General features: G+C 39.5%; 1 protein-coding gene across 3 annotated transcripts in view; it reads right to left on the bottom strand.

Annotated features, from left to right (window-relative positions):
• The window catches only part of LOC106073993 (neuronal acetylcholine receptor subunit alpha-10-like), a 204,246-nt gene that overhangs the window by 138,952 nt on the left and 42,841 nt on the right, over nucleotides 1-22,453 (bottom strand). Inside the window, exon 1 of one of the 3 annotated variants that reach the window (XM_056018431.1) lies at nucleotides 18,901-19,093. The exons of the other annotated variants lie outside the window; for them this stretch is intronic. The gene's annotated coding sequence lies outside the window, so the exon portion shown is untranslated. Of the gene's footprint in view, nucleotides 1-18,900; nucleotides 19,094-22,453 lie in introns of those variants that run through there. 3 annotated transcript variants of the gene reach the window in all.

Below are 22,453 nucleotides of genomic sequence, written 5' to 3'. Positions count from 1 at the left end.
TAAAATGTTTGAAATCAATCCTGATTCAGTTATCTGCAACATACTCGAACAACAATAAAAATAATAAATTCCAATGAAAAAAAAAACTTTGCATGTTTCAAGTTGTACAGGTTAGAATTGACCCCAAAAAAACTCCATATTTTCAATGGTTTTAAGCGACCCCTGACAAATCATCAATCGACCCCCGAATGGGTCGCGATCCACAGGTTGAGAACCTCTGAGGTAAACAGACAGCAAGCCTTGTAAAAACATAAGAAGTCCCATGATTTCAAGAAAATTTCCGATTTTTTCCTAGAGAGCTTATAAGAAGCCAGTAAACATGTAGAATATGGGTCACATCCTGGATGGCTCCTTCCGCTATGCAGTCTCTCAAAACTCTTTCTCGAATGCTGCTTAGCAATCAATATAAGTAGAACCAAACACAGTCAACAATGGACCCCGGAGGGGACAGTACAAAGTAAAACAAAATAATTCAATTTAAAGGGAAAGAACTCGAGGTTTGTTAAGACTTAGCAGGAGTGACTTGACGGATCTAATGTACATCCCGTGTGCCAGTTATGCTTGCATGTGCGCGGGTGAGTGTTTGAATCAGGGCGGTGTGGCGCGCGACTGCTGCGTGGGAGGAAGCTGAAGGACACAGACAAGTGAGTAGTCCCAGACCAGGGATGTCACTTAGGGCTGCAGTGTGGGTACGGGAAAGGGAAACAACCCTTCGCCTTAAAACGTAGCACGTGCGCTAAACAGTAGCAGACGCGAGGAAATGGAGTGTCGAAATGTGGGCGGTAATCAAAATGAAACAAAAAAAAAAGGTATTTTAAAAAAGGTGAATTGAGAAAAAGGAGGGACACGGCTATGGGTTTAACGCCACAGCTATCTCATTATCTTTCGGACACGTCTGCTCTTGATATACGAGCGTATCGAACAGATGTGACCGAACTGGAGCGTAATATGGGGCTAGCATTGCAGGTTGTCATTCCTGTTTAATACACTTTTTAACAAGAGAAATCTCTGTCTCTCTCTTCTCTCTGTCTCAATCTTTCTATCTTGCTTTCTTTTTTTTTCTTTCTGTTAGTCTCTCTGTCTCTCTCTTTCTCTCTCTGTCTGTCTCTCAGTCTCTCTGTATCTCTCTCTGTCTCTCTCTCTCTGTATCTCTCTCTGTCTCTCTCTGTGTCTCTCACTGTCTCTCTCAGTCTCTCTTTGTCTGTCTCTCTGTTTCTCTCTCTTTCTCCCTCTGTCTCTCTGTATCTCTGTCTCTCTCTGTCTCTCTCTCTATCTCTCTCCATTCCCTTTGTCTCTCTGTCTCTCTCTATCTGTTTCTCTCTGTCTCAGTCTCGTTGTCTCTTTCTCTGTCTCTCTCTTTCTCTGTCTCTCTCTTTCTCTCTCTCTCTCTCTTTCTCTCTCTGTCTCCCTCTCTCTCTCTGTATCTCTCTCAGTCTCTTTGTCTCTTTCTCTGTCTCTTTCTCTGTCTCTTTCTCTGCCTCTCTCTCTGTCTCTCTCTACCTCTCTCTCTCTCTGTCTCTCTCTCTCTGTCTATCTGTCTATCTCTCTGTCTCTCTCTTTCTCTCTCTGTCTCCCTCTCTCTCTCTGTATCTCTCTCAGTCTCTTAGTCTCTTTCTCTGTCTCTTTCTCTGCCTCTCTCTCTCTGTCTCTCTCTCCCTCTCTCTCTTTATTCTGTTTCTGTCTGTCTGTCTCTCTCTCTCTGTCTCTCTTTCTTTGTCACTCTGTCTCTGTATCTCTCTCAGTATCATTATTGTTACAAAATTAGTTCCTAACAGGTAGTTATATTCTAAAACGAAAAAAAAAATGGTGAAGTGTTCTTTATATTCTGAAAGAAGAATCAACTTCAGTCTCAGAGATCTGGTTCTACCAGCGACTTACTTTTAGAACTCTTCAATTATGGGAAACAAACTTTCTCTCCATCAAGTTCACAATTCTTTTTATTCACCCTATCTCAACCAAGCGCCGTTTTTTATCGCCACCCAAGATACAAATATGTGCATATAAATATAAATGTCTCACGGCCACTGAGCCTCGTTTTAAATACACATTCAGAAAATGTCATCAAGTCACGAGACTCATCCCGCTGCCAAGGACGCTATTTGCCGCCCCCTTACATTGGCAGCCATACATTTCTGCATGTCTAGGTTCATACAAGAGTTGTGCACCCTTGTATCGAACTTCCAATGAAATTATCGTAAAGAGCAGACAACTCTATGGGTTCTCTTCTATTTTTGTTTTTTTTTTCCTTTATTAAAATAGTTTCGTTTTCGGCGTAGGAATACAGAGCTTCAATGAAGGAATATTTGTTAGGTGCATTCACATTTGCATGTCTGACATTTCCCATAGAATGAATAAACTTGGATCTGCCAGAAGCAGTATAATTTTGAACAGAGTGACATTGTAAAAACGCTGAAAACAGTGATTCGAAAAGACTTTTGACGCATATTTGACGCATTTTAAATATATTACTCCGCTTATTTATAAAAAAAAAGAAGGCGCTGTGGCTGAACGGTAAAGCGCTTGTCTTCCGAACCGGGGGTCCCGGGTTTATATCCTGATGACGACTGGGATTTTTAATTTCAGGACCTTTGGGCGCCTCTGAGTCCACCCAGCTCTAATGGGTACCTGAAATTAGTTGGGGAAAAATAAAGGCGGTTGGTCGTTGTGCTGGCCACATGACACCCTCGTTAAACCGTAGGCCACAGAAACAGATGACCTTTATATCATCTGCCCTATTGACCGCAGGGTCTGAAAGGGGGGCTTTACTTTTTTAACTTTAGTATTTATAAGAAAGGGTTAGGATTACTTTGAAGCGGCGGCTTATTTCAAAATTAAGAGAGAGAGAGAGAGAGAGAGAGAGAGAGAGAGAGAGAAGAGAGAGAGAGAGAGAGGAAAGTGTGTTTATATATATGTATTTATGTATTTCACTTGCCCTGGGTGTGGTAAAATATGTAGGTCATAGCTGGGGCTGGGTATCCTCTGGAAATACTGCATTCCTCATTAATCTTCGGACTCGAAGACAAGCCTTATTATTATTTATGCATTCCAAATTTTATTGAAGGGGAAGGAACTAAATTGGTATCGTCTAATTCAGTGATGCCCAACCTTACTTGACCTGCGGGCCATTTTAATTTCCAACACACTTCTCGCGGGCCACATCAACGAATAGATACAAATACGAAAAAAAAAATAACCTGAAACTATTTAATTAGAAGCCCGTGTATCTAGTACCCCTAGTTTAACAATCTTTTATTCACGGCTCAGCTCAAGAATGCCGCCATATTTTTTTTCTTAATGCCGTTTATATATTGTTTTTTAAACAGCTACACTTTGTTTTATAAAACAAACATGTTATCTTATTATCTTTTTATCTTATTATCTTGTTGCACAAGTTCAAATCCGTTCACTTTTATTTGTAGTCTTCATTCAGAAATGTTAAAGGTAATGATATCCGAGAATAAACGAGAGCCCAAATGTAGGTAAAGATATGTATTAAACCTTCTTTTTTTTTGGAAAAAGAGTTTGGATGGGATTTTCTATACTTTGTGCCGACGTATTGGCGGTCCGGATTGAGCCACTTCGTGGGCCGTATTTTGGGCATGGCTGATCTAATTCTATTCAAAGTAAGCAATAAAGACAAAGTATAATGGACCTCATTCACCAATCGTAAACAAACAACATTTAGCCACGTGATTCTCTATCTCTTCTATACAAATTACGATCTAATTTTTAATACATAATGCCTATCACGTGACAGTTTTTTTTTCGTTGTTTTATCAATATTATCACGTGACTAAATGTTGTTTGTTTACGATTGGCGAATGAGGTCCATTCGGCTTGTCCTCGAGTATGTGTGCAATGTGTCACGTGACTACACACCGCTACACAGTGCTAGCCGTTATCTTATGTTTGGCTACATCCATCGCAAACGTTGTCTGCTTTTCTTATCTTCTTATCTTATAAAAAACAGACGTTACTTCAAAAAGAAGATCATTTCGTCCTACGCGTCATGCATCTAGTCATGCATGTTAACAAATGACTTAAATTCTGCCGCATAGGACGTAATCATCTTCTTTTTTTTTTTGAAGTAGAGTTTGTATTATATGATTATCTTATCTTATCTTATCTTATCTAATGCAGCAGTCAACACAGTCTTAACATACAAGCGACTTTGTACAGGAGGCTAACGACACACCCATACGCAATGTGCACTTAAAAAAAATCAGAAGGAAATTCACTCTCCCCGCCCAAGGGTTATGTTGAATTAAATTTAATAACGGCTAAACTTGAACATGTTAAATAAATTGATAACAGACCGGGCTATATAAACATTCTGTTAATGAAATCAATATGTATGTATACAGAATACATTTTATTGACATGCTTTCGTTTCAGGAGTACGCGCATCCTCCTTGCACTCACGCACTCTCACACTCATCCTCACACACACAATAACACTTTTTATCCCACACATGTCAACACACACACGCACACACATTTGTATAGATCCAGATTCCCACACAGTTATCACTACAGATCGAACGCACACTCGTTTCAATTGAACAGCAAACATCTAATGGAAACATTCCGGGAAGGGGGGGGGGGGCGGGGCTTGAACGGAAAAGCCGCGAGAGTCAGAGCGGATATGCAAAAATTGAGAACTTGAAATGGATCTTGAAATTGTGAAGGGATGTTTTTCTTCTTCTAAAACTTGGGCACGTGCGCAAACAAATTATGTCTCATCTAGAACATTTCCTGCCTAACTTCTTCTTAATATTTTTGCTTTATTTCCTTTTTTTTTTTTAAATGAATATTATTGCATCCATGTTTTGGAAATTATTTTTGTTTTTTACATTAAAGTATAATTATTGATTATATTAACATAATATTATTAAGTAGGTCAGGGGAGTGCCAGGTACGTGTCAGCGAGATCAACTAGAAACGCGTGGAAAAAGCATCGACCAAATGTTGACACTAACTGGACTTTTAGTTTAAGAAAGCAGAGGGTAACAGGATATTCTCTTTATCACTTGGACCACTAAATGCTCGGGCCTGGGCCGGTTATTGAAAATCTTTACTTTATCACCATGACCACTAAAGGCTCGGGGCCTGGGCCGGTTATTTAAAATATTTACTTTATCACCTGGACCACTATAGGCTCGGGGCCTGGGACGGTTATTGAAAATCTTTACTTTATCACCTGGACCACTATAGGCTCGGGTCCTGGGCCGGTTATTGAAATCTTTACTTTATCACATGGACCACTATAGGCTCGGGGCCTGGGACGGTTATTGAAAATCTTTACTTTATCACCTGGACCACTATAGGCTCGGGTCCTGGGCCGGTTATTGAAAATCTTTACTTCATCACCTGGACCACTATAGGCTCGGGTCCTGGGCCGGTTATTGAAAATCTTTACTTCATCACCTGGACCACTATAGGCTCGGGTCCTGGGCCGGTTATTGAAAATCTTTACTTTATCACCTGGACCACTATAGGCTCGGGTCCTGGGCCGGTTATTGAAAATCTTTACTTCATCACCTGGACCACTATAGGCTCGGGTCCTGGGCCGGTTATTGAAAATCTTTACTTCATCACCTGGACCACTATAGGCTCGGGTCCTGGGCCGGTTATTGAAAATCTTTACTTTATCACCTGGACCACTATAGGCTCGGGTCCTGGGCCGGTTATTGAAAATCTTTACTTCATCACCTGGACCACTATAGGCTCGGGTCCTGGGCCGGTTATTGAAAATCTTTACTTCATCACCTGGACCACTATAGGCTCGGGTCCTGGGCCGGTTATTGAAAATCTTTACTTCATCACCTGGACCACTATAGGCTCGGGTCCTGGGCCGGTTATTGAAAATCTTTACTTCATCACCTGGACCGCTATAGGCTCGGGTCCTGGGCCGGTTATTGAAAATCTTTACTTCATCACCTGGACCACTATAGGCTCGGGTCCTGGGCCGGTTATTTAAAATCTTTACTTCATCACCTGGACCACTATAGGCTCGGGTCCTGGGCCGGTTATTGAAAATCTTTACTTCATCACCTGGACCACTATAGGCTCGGGTCCTGGGCCGGTTATTGAAAATCTTTACTTCATCACCTGGACCGCTATAGGCTCGGGTCCTGGGCCGGTTATTGAAAATCTTTACTTCATCACCTGGACCACTATAGGCTCGGGTCCTGGGACGGTTATTGAAAATCTTTACTTCATCACCTGGACCACTATAGGCTCGGGTCCTGGGACGGTTATTGAAAATCTTTACTTCATCACCTGGACCACTATAGGCTCGGGTCCTGGGCCGGTTATTGAAAATCTTTACTTCATCACCTGGACCACTATAGGCTCGGGTCCTGGGACGGTTATTGAAAATCTTTACTTCATCACCTGGACCACTATAGGCTCGGGTCCTGGGACGGTTATTGAAAATCTTTACTTCATCACCTGGACCGCTATAGGCTCGGGTCCTGGGCCGGTTATTGAAAATCTTTACTTTATCACCTGGACCACTATAGGCTCGGGTCCTGGGACGGTTATTGAAAATCTTTACTTCATCACCTGGACCACTATAGGCTCGGGTCCTGGGACGGTTATTGAAAATCTTTACTTCATCACCTGGACCACTATAGGCTCGGGTCCTGGGACGGTTATTGAAAATCTTTACTTCATCACCTGGACCACTATAGGCTCGGGTCCTGGGACGGTTATTGAAAATCTTTACTTCATCACCTGGACCACTATAGGCTCGGGTCCTGGGACGGTTATTGAAAATCTTTACTTCATCACCTGGACCGCTATAGGCTCGGGTCCTGGGCCGGTTATTGAAAATCTTTACTTTATCACCTGGACCACTATAGGCTCGGGTCCTGGGACGGTTATTGAAAATCTTTACTTCATCACCTGGACCGCTATAGGCTCGGGTCCTGGGACGGTTATTGAAAATCTTTACTTCATCACCTGGACCACTATAGGCTCGGGGCCTGGGCCGGTTATTGAAAATCTTTACTTCATCACCTGGACCACTATAGGCTCGGGGCCTGGGCCGGTTATTGAAAATCTTTACTTTTCGTCGGTACGGGAGATGTAGAGAAAACGATATCTTATCTTATAAATTACTGACGTTCCTTTTTAACAGAAAATAATGACGTCCTACGTGTCCCCATGTGTCAATCCAGTGCATGTTGGAGCAGTGTTTTCCAAACTTTTTTCCCTAAGGGAACACTTCGCACATTCTGAGTATTTAGCGGAACACTTTCATTATTTTTTAGAGAGATTAATTCAGGTGGTGACCTACTTGTTAATTACTCCAGTAGTTCGTGGAACACCTTTTGGGAAAACACTGGGTTAGTGAAACTATGCAAAGTCATTGCTTTTCTTGGCTGATTCAGGCAACACGTTCCATAATTTAATAGCACTATGTACTCCTTCTTCCCTAGTGCTATTAGGGCATGGAATTGGTTGCCTGAGCTAGCCAGGAAAACCAGTGACTTGGCAGAATTTAAGTAATATGCATGACGCGTAGGTCGTAATCATCTTCTTTTTTGAAGTAACGTCTGTATTATATAAGATAAGATAAGGAGCACTTGTAATAATATTTCCTAGCATCTTTTGTGTCTGATTTTTTTTTTATAGTAGCCATGGTACCACCATTTTGTTAATTCAGTCTTACTGAGTCAGACACTAGACAAATCACTTGATAATAGGAAAACGCTAGAATAATACTCTAGAGTTTATAATACAACTTTATTTCAGTGCATATTTAGTTATTAGCAAACATCTACATCAACACTCAGTTACGTGGGTGTAATAGAACGGGACCTAAAAACAGTGACCACTGATACTGACCATTGGGAAGACATAGCCCTAGACTGCATAAGATGGAGAGAGACGGTGGCCAAGAAAGCTTTAGACCAGGGATTCTCAACCTGTGGTTCGCGACCCCCATTGGGGGTCGATTGACCATTTACCAGGGGTCGCCTAAGAGCATCGAAAATATGGATTGTTATTGCCTACTCTTCTATTGCTGTATGTGTGTGTCGGGAGGTCGTGGTAGAGTAGGGGGTTGTAAAAAGGGGGGGGGGGTCCACCGAGCTAAAAAGGTTGAGAACCGCTGCTATAGGCAGTAAAAAAAATATGGGCCTGAACCCTGGAAGAAAAGCGTGTCACCTGAAAAATGGCCGGCTCCTCTACCACCAAAGCGAAAGCCACCTTAACTTGCGACATATGTGGACGGGAGCGTCTCTCCAAAATAGGGCTCCACAGCCACGTGAACAAGTGTTCTACGAGATAAACCATAGCCGTAAGGACTGAAGGAGGCCATGAACAATTAAGTTCTTAGCCTACATCGATAGCAACACATGATACACAGACGTCCGTCCCACCGGGACCTCGCTGTTAGTGAAATACCGAATGTTGCAGCGAGGTAGTCATCTAGTTCCCAATAGTAAGTCCAAAATCAAGGGAGAAGAACACATGTCAAACACATCTTCAATGAAGATAATTTTTTTTATATTAACATAAACATAACACCCAAACACACACGCAGGCACACACACATACACACACACATATATTTATATCTATAAAGGCTTATAATTCTATTTTGTCAAATGACAAAGCTATTAGTATACATAAATCGTAATTTTCACTTATTATCCTTATCACAACCCAAATTAGGCCCCGCGCAATCCGTTTCGCATAGGGACCCGCAACATGTAGGGCCGGCCCTGACTGGAATCATAGTAGTAGGCCACCATGTGAATTAATCTTTCTAAAAAATAAAGTGTTCGCTAAATTCTCAGAATGTGCGCAGTGTTCTGTTGATTGGAAACATTGCTTTATACTTTATACTGTTGATTTATGTAGGTTACCATTTTTCTGGAAATCTTTTGTTCTAGACTAGTACTCTCTATTCTGATGACTTTCCGGGGAGATAACTGACGCAACATCCAATGAATACTAACAGGGTTTGAATCTCCACACGAACAAGGGCAGACTACCTAATAGATTAGCGTCAAATAATGTGTCTATTCTTGTTTTGACTTCTTTCATATATGTATTCAAAGAAAACACATTTTAAGAATACTTATTTAGGATTTATTTCGTCTTTTGTTTCGATATTGATGGCACAAAAAATCTTGCTCCAGGATCTCTCGGTGTCCCGGAGTTTTTAGTGTGTGACCAATTATCGCCGATATTCTTGTATTCATAATCCTATCTAGTGCACTAAATTCCTTATGATCTCAATGCATTGTTTGGCTTCTATCTAGTTTTGATGGCATATTTAGATCTGGAAGCCGGTGCAGTTCCACCAACTTGTGGGGGTTTCCCGATAGTGATGTGGAGTAACAGTCAGATGAATAAGGTTCCTTTGGACCTGTATACATTAAATTCCTTATGATCTCAATGCATTGTTTGGCTTCTATCTAGTTTTGATGACATATTTAGATCTGGAAGCCGGTGCAGTTCCACCAACTTGTGGGGCTTTCCCGATAGTGATGTGGAGTAACAGTCAGATGAATAAGGTTCCTTTGGACCTGTATACACTAAATTCCTTATGATCTCAATGCATTGTTTGGCTTCTATCTAGTTTTGATGACATATTTAGATCTGGAAGCCGGTGCAGTTCCACCAACTTGTGGGGGTTTTCCGATAGTGATGTGGACTAACAGTCAGATGAATAAGGTTCCTTTGGACCCGTATACAAGGGCGCCGAACACACGCCTCATCCGCAACGTAATGACTGAGTGGTGTCCAGGAACATTGATTATCCCATTTTTAAGTAGATTGTGTTGGACATAACATCTTTGAAAATTAACTGATCTGCCAGCTAGTAAAAGCACCAACACAAATTTAGCATTGTATTTCCCTGGATTTCCTTGGCTTCTGGGCCTCCATGGAAACTGGAGACGGCTGCCTTTGGAAGAACCCCTGGTTCATCGTTTGTCATGTGAGGACATGTATAATACATGTGTTCGTACATGTGTCTACAACAGTACACTTCCTCCCCCGCAAAGAACAATCTACAATCTTCCAACTAAGAACAGGACACACACCACTATTAAATTACCACCTGAACAAAATAAACTCCACACAACTACCCCTTTGCAGACATTGCGCCCACCCCTTTGAAACCGTAAACCATATCCTCTTTGAATGCCCCTCCCTAATCCACCTTAGGCAGACCCCACTTCCACTACAGCCCAACATAAACCAACACCCTGTACGGCAGTGCTGAACAGCTGAAGAAAACAGCACACTTTTTTTCCTTGGCACAGTCTGCAAAAGAGCTCACAGCTCAGCAGCAATAAAGCTGGCTAGAAGAGAAGAAGAAGAAAAAGTCTACAACAGTACAACAATAGCCATGATGTCTACAGCCGGAAAAAAATAGGACAACCAAAGGAACTATGAACAATTTCTGAAGTGGCGTTTTACTTGTCGTGAGAGACCATGAAATTAGTATTCTTTATTTTTGACGATGTAAAACTTTTCGAGCTAATGAATAAAAAATAATTATTTAATACTAATGCACAATGTATGGCAGGCTGCAACCTTTGTTACTCGACACCGTGTCGTTTACTCCATCCGCTGATTAAGTTTACACTCTGCACAATTATTCATTGTCGAAGGAAACAATTAGTTAATTTATTAGCCGTAATAAAAGGAAAATGCATTAAAATAGGTGGCGAGCTTCCCGTTACAAGCACCCAGACAAAAATGTTTGTTTGTAAAATGTTTTACATGTTTCGGATGTTCCTTCAGAGTTGAAGATACCTCCTGCAGGACGACGAGGGGTGGGAGCGCGCAGGGTTAGAATCCTCGACCATCGATAAATCCGAACGACAGTCCAGCGCGCAAACCGCACGACCAGGCAGCCATCCAAACAAGCAAAGAATTAGGTCGTTCACTTTACACATTTTAAACAAAGAATAGACTAATAGAACCTACTATATTTATAAGTACTTGAATAGCTCAGAGGCCAAACACGTCGGATTTTCATCATGGAGGCTCGAATCCGATTTCAGACTCAAACAAGTTTTTTTTTGTTTTTTTTTTTGTTAAATTGCTTTTGAAAAGGCAGCACGGAAACCTTCTCCCCAATCCCCCCTTCGCGCCACTGGGCCACAAAAGCTTATTGGCACATAGCTCACTAAGCATACTATAAGCATGTTATATGGAAAGCCCGATATTTTGCACTTCAGACCAATGCCTGCCGAACGAAGGACAAGGCCATGATAAGGAGGATGATTCCACTTTTTGCTGAACATCTGGTAACCCTACATAGAGGCCTCTCCAGACTCTGCCTCCTTCGAAATTGATAATATTTTAAATTTGATTCACCTTGCATGAAACGTGTATTCAAGTGAGACCCGGACACTGACAAAGGATGGCTGCCTGGTCGTGCGGTTTGCGCGCTGGACTGTCGTTCGGATTTATCGACGGTCGAGGGTTCAAACCCTGCCGCTCCCATCCCCCGTCGTCCTGCGGGAGGTTTGGACTAGGAAGTAAATTATCTTCAACTCTGAAGGAACATCCGAAACATGTAAAACATTTTACTAATAAAGACAACCGGAAATCCACTAAATACTTGGGAACGAAAAATTCTAAGGAAGATGTATGGTGCGCTATACAGGATGAAACAGGGCGGAGGAGACGCACTAACCATGCGATATATCAATTGTATTGTTATATACCTGGTGGTGGCACAGATGGGGGTAGTGGTGTGTGTGTAGTCAGCCGACGCACATCGCCCCAGGCCAGTGCTAGACGAGCGGTCAACCGTGACGAGTTACGACAGTCAGCCGAGACGAGTTCGAGAGGAATCGGCGTCGTGAACAGAGCTCAGGAGCGTCACGAGGGATGCAGTCATCTGACCTCCCAGAATGGTCGAGCGACGTTCTGTGCGGTTCTAGAAGGCCATAAGGGAGCCTATATAAAGAGACGAGTCAGTCACAACTTCCCGTTCTACGGTTCGTTACGACGGCTCAGTACAAGTCCGAGACAGACGGAGAGACCTGTGCAAGAGTTGATACGGCGGTACGGCGATTAACGAAGAGATATTTGTACAGTCTTGTGCTACGTGCTGCCAATTGTACAGTACTGGCTGTTATTTATTGACATTAACCTATTACGTTATTTGAAGCCCTGAGTTGTCAAGTTCTTTCAGTTGGTGGTGTCGTGTGGTGCAGTTTACAGAGAGCCTGGATAGAGAGATTCGTAGCAATATGAAGACCCACCGATAGTGACTGAAATAAAAAAGAACAGACTACGTTGGGCAGGTCACCTTGAAAGAATGTCAGATAACAGTGGAGCGAAAATAGAGGCAAAAACCAAAAGGCAGGCGACCCAGAGGCAGATCCCTGGAATGCGATGGATTGATGATGTGGAGGCAGATCTACAACAGCTTGGGGTTATGGCGTGAAGACGAAAGGCCCAGGAGAGATCTGAATGGAGGGGTGTAATGAAGCAGGCCAGAGCCCTTCATGGGCTGTAGCGCCGGTGGGATGGATGGATGGATGGATGAATGGATGGATAGATGCATGGATGAATGGATGGATGGATGCAACAAACGTATCCCTTACGATACACAACATTCCGAAATCTTTACGCTAGGGTATCTTGTCCATTTCTTTACCTAATGTTTTATGCTAACTTAGAGTTTTAAGCAGTCTTTTTTTAAGACCTTGAAAATGATATAGTGTTAGGAATATATGCTTGCAGTGGCGTATAAAGATTTGGGGGCCCGGGGGGGGGGTTGACCTCTTTATGGGCCCCTGCATTTTGTCAGTCGACATCATGACATGAGATAATAACATAATGTTTAAAGTAAAAATAAACTTCGGACACTCATTTGGAGGGACCCTTTCAAGTGGGGTACCGGGGGATTTTCAAATTCGGACCCCCCTCCCACACCCTAGATACGCCACTGTATGCATGCATTTGTTTGTTTAAAAAGATCGAATCACAATCAACATCGACCCCAACAGAAAAGAAAAAGCTAAATCCTGTTTAGAAATGTTTCGGAGCTTGAAGCCCAGAATATGCAACGCCCCTCCCTTCTAGGCCACCTCTCTACTACGTAAACATAAAGACATTTCTTTCTTCCGACTCCAGGCCTCAGGGTTTAATTCCAAGGAGCCGATCTATTAAAATGTTAAACAGCAACTGTTTGTCGTCTGCACGTGAAATCCGGACCACGTGAGTGTAATTGAGTCCATTCATGAGCGCTCAATTTCTCGCCAGCAAGGTGGCTGTGTGCCGGAGAGATCGCAATATGTTTAGACAATATCTTTTTTAACTAGGACAACACCATTTTTTTAGAATTCCTTTTATCAGCTTAAAAACTCTACATGGGCAAAGCCTGGAATCCTCTTGGACACGGATCTCGAAAACGGCTCCAACAATTTTCATAGAAATTAGATAGTAAACGTATTTCTTTGGCAAAAGAATTACGAGCTAATTGGCTAAATTTGGGAAAACTCTGGTTTGACCATTATGATTTTCAAACTATAAAAATCTTTAAAATTAAATTTGGTATGGAGGTCTAGATCTACATCTTGAATACACATACACCAACGAGTATTCCCGAATGCATTCATTATCTTATCTTGTCTTATCTTATACAAACGTTATTTCAAAAAAGAAGATGAGTGACGTTAATCAATAGATGTTCAGGAAATTTTACGCACCGTCTTCGAGGTCTGGATATATGAGCCTATCACCAAACTCAAATCTTCTTTAGTACCTATACCATATATCTACATCCAATATTCAAGTGTAAACTGCTGTATTTTCATGTTAACATGTTTGGATTTGAATCATAAATTGTTTGGATTTGAATCATAAATTGTTTGGATTTGAATCATAAATTGTTTGGATTTGAATCATAAATTGTTTGGATTTGAATCATAAATTGTTTGGATTTGAATCATAAATTGTTTGGATTTTAATCATAAATTGTTTGGATTTGAATCATAAATTGTTTGGATTTGAATCATAAATTGTTTGGATTTGAATCATAAATTGTTTGGATTTGAATCATCAATAGATCCAATATACTACCATAGACTTGACTAGAATATCGTCTTTGAATGTTGCCGTGCCCTGATTCGTATCACCTTAACAGAATCATCAATACATCCAGTACTCAATTATATTCTATTTTTAATGTTAGCATGCCTAGATTTGTATCCCCAAACTAAAATTTATTTACACACAGTAGATTTATATAAGCTTTTAACCAAAATATTTTTCTCGAGAGAGGATAGTGATTGAGCTGGGTGAAAAATATCTAATTTCTTTAACTCTATAATTCTTTAGTTAATAAGAGAGAATTAATCGCTCTAATAATTTGTTATCTGTTGCAGAAAGGAGGAATCGTCCTTAAACTACTGATGATTGGTATAGTTTTTAGATGATATATTTTATAATATCTAAAATGCTTGGTATAATGTCACATGGAATAAAGTTTAATTATTCTAATTATAGCACTCGATCAGCTTGGTAGAGTATTTAGCCAAGTAAAACATAGCTATTAGTTACATAAAGATGTACTTCACATCAAGTAATATTTCTTAAACACAATTGCTATATATTTCAACATTCTAGGACAAACACACACAAGTCCAAACTAAGCCGGATGGCTGCCTGGTCGTGCGGTTTGCGCGCTGGACTGACGTTCAGATTTATCGATGGTCCAGGGTTCAAACCCTGCCCGCTCCCATCCCCCGTCGTCCTGCGGGAGGCTTGGACTAGGAAGTAATTATCTTCAACTCTGAAGGAACATCCGAAACATGTAAAACAAACAATCAAGCCTAGGTCGTGAAAATTGTTTAATGGAATAAGCCATGTCATGAAACAAATTCATGTAGATTTTCTCAGGACTCAACGAAGCAGCAAGAGAAAGTGGCATTAAAAGGCATGGCTACGTTCAGAAGTGTAGTGACCCAGTTTAGTTTAGAGAGTATATTAGTTTCGTAGATAAATAATATTAAATATGTTGTGTATTGTTTTTGTTTTAGCGACGGTAAAAGTAGTGACGTAGTCAGACAGGCGAATGTGCTATGCAAATCCAATACTATTTCAATCAACCAGTCTAAACTAGCCAAAGGACATTACAATGAACAAGATAGACGTACTCATGACTTCTTGCTACTTTAACCTTCTCTAAGCCCTAGGGCAGGGGTTCTCAGCCTGTGGATCGCGACCCCCTTGGGGGTCGATTGACAATTTGCCAGGGGTCGCCTAAGACCATCGAAAATAGGGATTGTTTTTTTGTCTACTCTTCTATTGCTGTGTGTGTGTGTGTGTTAGGGGGTCGCGGCAGAGTGGAGGATTCTAAAAGGGGTCGACGACCATAAAAGGTTGAGAACCGCTGCTCTAGGGCTTAGAGAAGGTTAAAGTAGCAAGAAGTCATGAGTACGTCTATCTTGAACGATAAATAAACCTACTTAAACTGTTCGTTAACTTTGACAGACAGACGGACAGACACCAAAGAATTATTGATGTTTAGATAAACATTCTAATGGTTTCCACTAATAAGATTATTTACAAGCTGTCGGTCTCTGCGTCATAGACATTCTTCTCAATAAACAAAACTCAAGGGAGACAATTCCCCAGGAATAGTAAACAAAAATAAATATTTGTTCTACCCAATCTCTCTCTCTTGCTGCAGACTTCAAGAGCTTTTAACTTTATCTTCCTAATATCATTATGTTTAGTTATATCGCTTGGCATTATTTGTGCTACAGAGATAAGAACATATCAACAAACTCATAGCTCGCCCTGTTTTGTTTTCCAATTTTTCTGACATGTTAAAAAAATTTAATAAATGCAGGTGTCGTAATGAGATCTAGTCCGACAGACAGTAGAAATAATTCCAACTGTAAACATTGTGATCTTACTCACATTTTTTAAATGTTAAAATATAGCTTTAAGAAAGATAATAGAGTTTGGGTGTACACAAACTTGAGTTGACCTCCTGTTGGTTAGCAGTACACTCATATTCTATTACGTTACAGACAAAATCTGATTTGTCTCATATTCCCATATATAACAATTAGATTCGACAGAACTATCGAATAACAATTACATTGTAAATCGGGTGTATACATATGTGCATACATATACATATGTACTTAAATAAACAATAAATGTTTTAGATGTTTAGCATTTCAACATATTAATAATAATTAATAATGATTTATTGTGTATTTCTTGTATAAAGAACTGTTAAACATAATGCGGGCTCAAAATGCTATGAGATCAAATCCAAAATCAACATGTGAGGTAATATCGGGAAATATTTTAATAAGAGATTCATTTAAAACGAATATTCACATTTGACTAGAGTAACACCTTTAGTAAAATGACTAAATTTAGAAAGCCTTCAGGACAGAAGACTCAAAAGTAAAGTAGCAATTATACATAAAACACTGAACCATAATCTTCAAATACAAAAACAAAATCTAATAAAATACTCAGAAAGACACAAAGATAAAGGAACATTCCTCGTTCCATATGCTAGGACAAAGTTGTACAAATACTCCTTCTTCCCTAGTGCTATTAGAGCATGGAATAGGTTGCCTGAGCTAGCCAGGAAAACCATTGACTTGGCAGAATTTAGGTCATTGGTTAATATGCATGACTAGATGCAAAACGCGTAGGACGTAATGATCTTCTTTTTTGAAGTAATAATAATAAGGCTTGTCTTCGAGTCCGAAGATTAGTGATGAGTGCAGTATTTCCCGTGGCTGCGCAGCCCCAGCTGTGACCTACATATTTTGCTACAAAATGTTTTGAAGTATTGTCTGTATTATATAAGATAAGATAGGATCTAGACTTTGAAGGCAATGCAGAAAAATTACCTGAACATTAACTTATTAAACACTTGAATTAATAAAGCCTTACATTCGGAAAGTCCTTTTAAGAGCGCGATAGTCCTTTCAAAATCGATATTGGTCCTAGACCTATATCTAAATCTCTAGCCAAATTTAAATTTATTTTTTTTACTTGAAAAATGATAATCAGACTAGAGTTTCCCCTGTGTGGCCAAAGAGCTAGTAATTCTTTTCTCAGCGATATACACCAGATGTTAAATTTCTAGGAAAATTGTCAGAGCTGTTTTGAGATCAGTTGTCCTCCCACCCACCCAGGTTCCTCTATGAAGAAGTGACATGAATAGCGGTATTGTAAAAAAACAACAACAACAACACTGACCGTAATGTTTGTGGGGAAAAAGGGACACAAGTAGAAGCACTGAGTCCATGGAGCGCAGGACTCTCTTAGGGACATATGGAGTGGTCAGTTCGCTAAGGTACAAATGACCAGGTGTGACCACCTCACAGTTACAGATATTTATCGAAATAAAAAAAGTGCGTACTACGTGGATCTACCATGTCATCGAGTCTCGTATACACATTGAAGTCAGTGAAGTTTCGAAAAAGCTTATATCAAGTCTGTCTGTCTGTCTGTCTGGTAAAAAGTTTGTACACGCTAGTTCTCCAACACCCAATTTAGGATCAAGCTGAAATTTCGCGCGATTATTTATTTAACATGATAATACAAGAATCAATACAAAAAAATTAACCAATTAGTTAATTAACTACTGGTAATTAAATATTTTGTTTGGTATCTCAAAGAAGAGGATGAAACTGTACATGACTGATGTGGTTAGTGGTACTACTGGTAATTAAATATTTTGTTTGGTATCTCAAAGAAGAGGATGAAACTGTACCTGGCTGATGTGGTTAGTGGTACTACTGGTAATTAAATATTTTTTTTGGTATCTCAAACAAGGGAAAGAAACTGTACATGACTGATGTGGTTAGTGGTACTACTGGTAATTAAATATTTTGTTTGGTATCTCAAACAAGGGAAAGAAACTGTACATGACTGATGTGGTAAGTGGTACTACTGGTAATTAGATATTTTGTTTGGTATCTCAAACAAGGGAAAGAAACTGTACTTGGCTGATGTGGTTAGTGGTACTACTGGTAATTAAATATTTTGTTTGGTATCTCAAACAAGGGAAAGAAACTGTACATGACTGATGTGGTAAGTGGTACTACTAGTAATTAGATATTTTGTTTGGTATCTCAAACAAGGGAAAGAAACTGTACTTGGCTGATGTGGTTAGTGGTACTACTGGTAATTAAATATTTTGTTTGGTATCTCAAACAAGGGAAAGAAACTGTACTTGGCTGATGTGGTTAGTGGTACTACTGGTAATTAAATATTTTGTTTGGTATCTCAAACAAGGGAAAGAAACTGTACCTGGCTGATGTGGTAAGTGGTAAATGGTGGGTCTTGGGGACACAGGAGTGGAGCATTTACCTATTAAACCACAGTGCAAAACTAATAAGAGAAAATAACGTCCATTAATATACTTTTACAACCCCTTTAAGATAAGATAAGATCATTTTTATTGATCCAATCAAATGGAAATTCAGGTTGACTACAATTGACAACCTCAGTATAACTACTGTACAATAACAAAATTGACGCAAATACGAGGTGTGTTGGGAAAAACGTAGGCTAACTGGCGAAGAGCGCTCCCTCACTGGGCTCCCGCAGCACGTTCTAGCTAAGGTACATTACACGTAAGATAGGTTCGCTAACCAGTGCCATAGCGGTACATTATAGGAACACGGAGGAACCCTTCGTGTGCTCGGTCTCCGACCTTCGAATAGGAGAAGGAGATAACGATGTTGGCTCAAGGTGTCATGTCTTATGGAAAAGGATATGATTAAATGATTATCTAGTTAATGGCTAAGGACAAAGGGGTCGTTAAAGAGGCAGTCTCTCATTCATGGCCCCTGAGTTGGTCAAAGCGTCAGAAATGGGCGCAATCTCGACCCTAATCAGACACTGGACGAGAAATTAAGTACTTACCAAAACGATATGATATTATCCACAGCACAGGACACGAACACACATTTAGAACCTCTTGAATAAATCCTTAATTGAATTTGCGCTATATATTGTAGGCCTAGCGTGTAGGGACATATTATTTACCACTACACGTTGGAAAGTACAATCCAGGTCATTCGTTATAGATTGGGTCTCGGTACAATAGAACACATTTATAAACAACACACCTTGACCACCTGGACTTGTTTGACGGGTCTCGAACCATGTTCTATACACACGACAAGCACTGCGCTAGCATGAGAATCACATAGTCCAAGTTATACCATTGATATGCTTGTCCAAACATACACAGTTAAGTCTTGTTTTGCTGAAGTTTTTTGAATAACCGCTTTTATGATATATTTATCGAAACACACCCGTTTTGGCGTCACCGTTTTTGGCGAGGAACTTTTTGGTTGAGACACATTACACATTGTTTTAAACCTGTTCTCCCATTACTAAACATGTTCGCCCGTGAGAGGCTGTGTAATTTTTGTTTATTGTACAGGGCGCAAATGACCTCACCAAGTGTGTTAGTGTGTTATGGGACAATGAGAGATTGATGATTGAAAGATTGAGGATTGAGAGATTGATGATTGAAAGATTGATGATTGAAAGATTGATGATTGAAAGATTGATGATTGAAAGATTGATGATTGAAAGATTGATGATTGAAAGATTGATGATTGAAAGATTGATGATTGAGAGATTGATGATTGAAAGATTGATGATTGAGAGATTGAGGATTGTTTTGTTTTTGTGTATGTGAATTCGATTTGGAGCATTGTAATAGTATTTCTTTTACTTATCTTATCTTATCTTATATGATACAGACGTTACTTCAAAAATGATGATGATTACGTCCTACGCGTCATGCATTCAGTCATGCAAAGTAACCAATGACTTAAATTCTGCCAAGTCACTGGTTTTCCTGGCTAGCTCAGGCAACCCATTCCATGCTCTAATAGCACTAGGATTAATGACTCATTACAACACTGAGGCTGAGCGGTTAAGCGCTTGGCTTCCGAACCTTGGGTCCTGGGTTCGAACACCCAACTCTAAAAGGTACCTGATTTTACTTGGGTAAAGGCGGTTGGTCGTTGTGCTGGCCACATGACACCCTGCTTGTTATTCTTTGGCCAAAGAAATGGATGACCTTAACATCATCTGCCTTATAAATCACAAGATCGGAAAAGGGAACTTTACAACTGGATTGTGCTTCGGCGAAAAGTCTGTAAACAGAATGATAATGGTGAATCGGTGAGTTTTTTTTTTTAATGTTAAATTTATTTTGCCTTTTAAAAAAAATGAGGCGGATTAAAGTATAGGTGGGTCTAGGGGCCGGTTTTGTGGAGGCTCGAAAGTTTTAACAAAGATTCATTTATGAATGAAAATACTTATATCTAACAGCATGCTATATTTTAGAAGAATGAAATAGAAATCTTCTAAATGTTATCTCCATTTATCTAATAAGCATATTTTAGTTTTAAAATGTTTATCATTTTGAGTTTCTGGAGGGTAGGGTCCTTGGTAGACGCACTGTCGTAGATCCGGAGATGTATTTACTTATTCCAAGCATGCCACAAGCGTACGCTTCAAAATCGCGATATTTTTTGTCAGCCGTACAAATGTAACATAAAAGTTTGACAAAAAATAATTAAAAGTTTCTGGCCCATCGAAATTCAGATAGATCTTTTTCTCTTTTGTCCTTTTCTTGTGGATTACACGGGCTGTAGCCCCGCATGCCCTCCGTTAGAGCAGGCCCTAGTTACAGCTATCTATGTTTTGTATGTGTGGCAGTGTTACAATGTTTATATTCTTTTGTCTGATGTAAAAACATTGTCCGTTAGATTTCGGATTTAAATTTAGTGTGTAACCTCATTCACTAATCGTACTCATATATTTTGGCACGTGATAATATTGATAAAAACAGCATTGTTTGTACATTAGATTTCGGATTTAAATTTAGTGTGTGACCTCATTCACCAATCGTACCGACATACTTTGCCACGTGATAATATTGATAAAAACAGCATTGTTTGTACATTAGATTTCGGATTTAAATTTAGTGTGTGACCTCATTCACCAATCGTACACATATATTTAGCCACGTGATAATATTGATAAAAACAGCATTGTTTGTACATTAGATTTCGGATCTAAATTTAGTGTGTGACCTCATTCACCAATCGTACACATATATTTAGCCACGTGATAATATTGATAAAAACAGCATTGTTTGTACATTAGATTTCGGATTTAAATTTAGTGTGTGACCTCATTCACCAATAGTACACACATATTTAACTACGTCATAATATTGATAAAAACAGCATTGTTTGTACATTAGATTTCGGATTTAAATTTAGTGTGTGACCTCATTCACCAATCGTAAACAAACAACATTTAGCCACGTGATAATATTGACAAAAACAATGAAAAATAAAAAACTGTCACATGACAGCCTGTGTGTATTGCGTAATTTGTATAGAAGAGATAGAGAATCACTTAGCTAAATGTTGTTTGTTTACGATTGGTGATAGAGGTCCATTATTCTTGCAGTCTAATATTCTATTGCTTGTGGGTTTTATTAGTGTTTAAAAACAAATCAAGAAAAACAGAAAAAAAAACAAACAACAAAAAAACAAAGCTTTTATTAAGTGTGATTGTATCAATTAGTTTTGATAAGTCATGTGTATGACTGACCTAGAAATAATAAATCTGTGCGATTAGAAATATTTTTACCGATTGTTGGTCTGTTCAGCTTTCTCAATGCGCTATGATCCTATCAGTTGTTGGGACCAGTTGTGGGAGGAAGTCTGTATTACAGTGAATGTTTACGTGATCGCTTTTTTAAGAGTCATCAAGGGGGACTAATCCAACTTATACCACCACATCTGTCAAGTACTATTTTTTTTTTACCTTTGTTTCAGATACAAACAAAATAATTCATTACCAATACGTAATTAACAAATCAGTTAATTGTTGTTTTATTGATTCTCATGTTGTCAGGTAAAATAAAGAATTTTGCAAAATTTCAGCTTAATCCGAGATTGGGTGTATGAGAAATAACGTGCACAAACATTTGACCAGACAGACAGATTTTCACATAATCTTTGTAAAAACAATGACAGAAAAGAAGAATACATGCAATTTTGGCTGTTCTCATAATAAATGGTTTACTAAATCTACGTTTTTTTTTTCTTTAAAAAAAAAAACCCCAACAAAAACCAAGCAAACCGGTGGATGCTGTTTTTGCACACTTCGCCTATAATTTAGGGGTAGGGAGAGAATGTCAATATCGTGTTCTCATGTAGGAATCTAGCCAATGATAGGTCGCAAAATCTATTCATGAAAAAGCCAAAGGCCCTTATTGAAGCTTTTCTCTGAGCAAAGGGTGATGGGGGCTGGGGGAGGGGAGGTGTCGAATGTATTCTATAGAATAGTTCATGCATAATTAAAATATGCTTATTACAATAGTTTTCTTCTAGCTTTTTTTTTTTCTAATTTCGTCAAAGCGGCCCGTAAGGATGGC

The sequence above is a fragment of the Biomphalaria glabrata genome, chromosome 1 (genome assembly GCF_947242115.1).
Source record: "Biomphalaria glabrata chromosome 1, xgBioGlab47.1, whole genome shotgun sequence".
Classification (NCBI taxonomy): Eukaryota; Metazoa; Mollusca; class Gastropoda; family Planorbidae; genus Biomphalaria; species Biomphalaria glabrata.
This window is presented reverse-complemented; position numbering and strand designations above follow the sequence as displayed.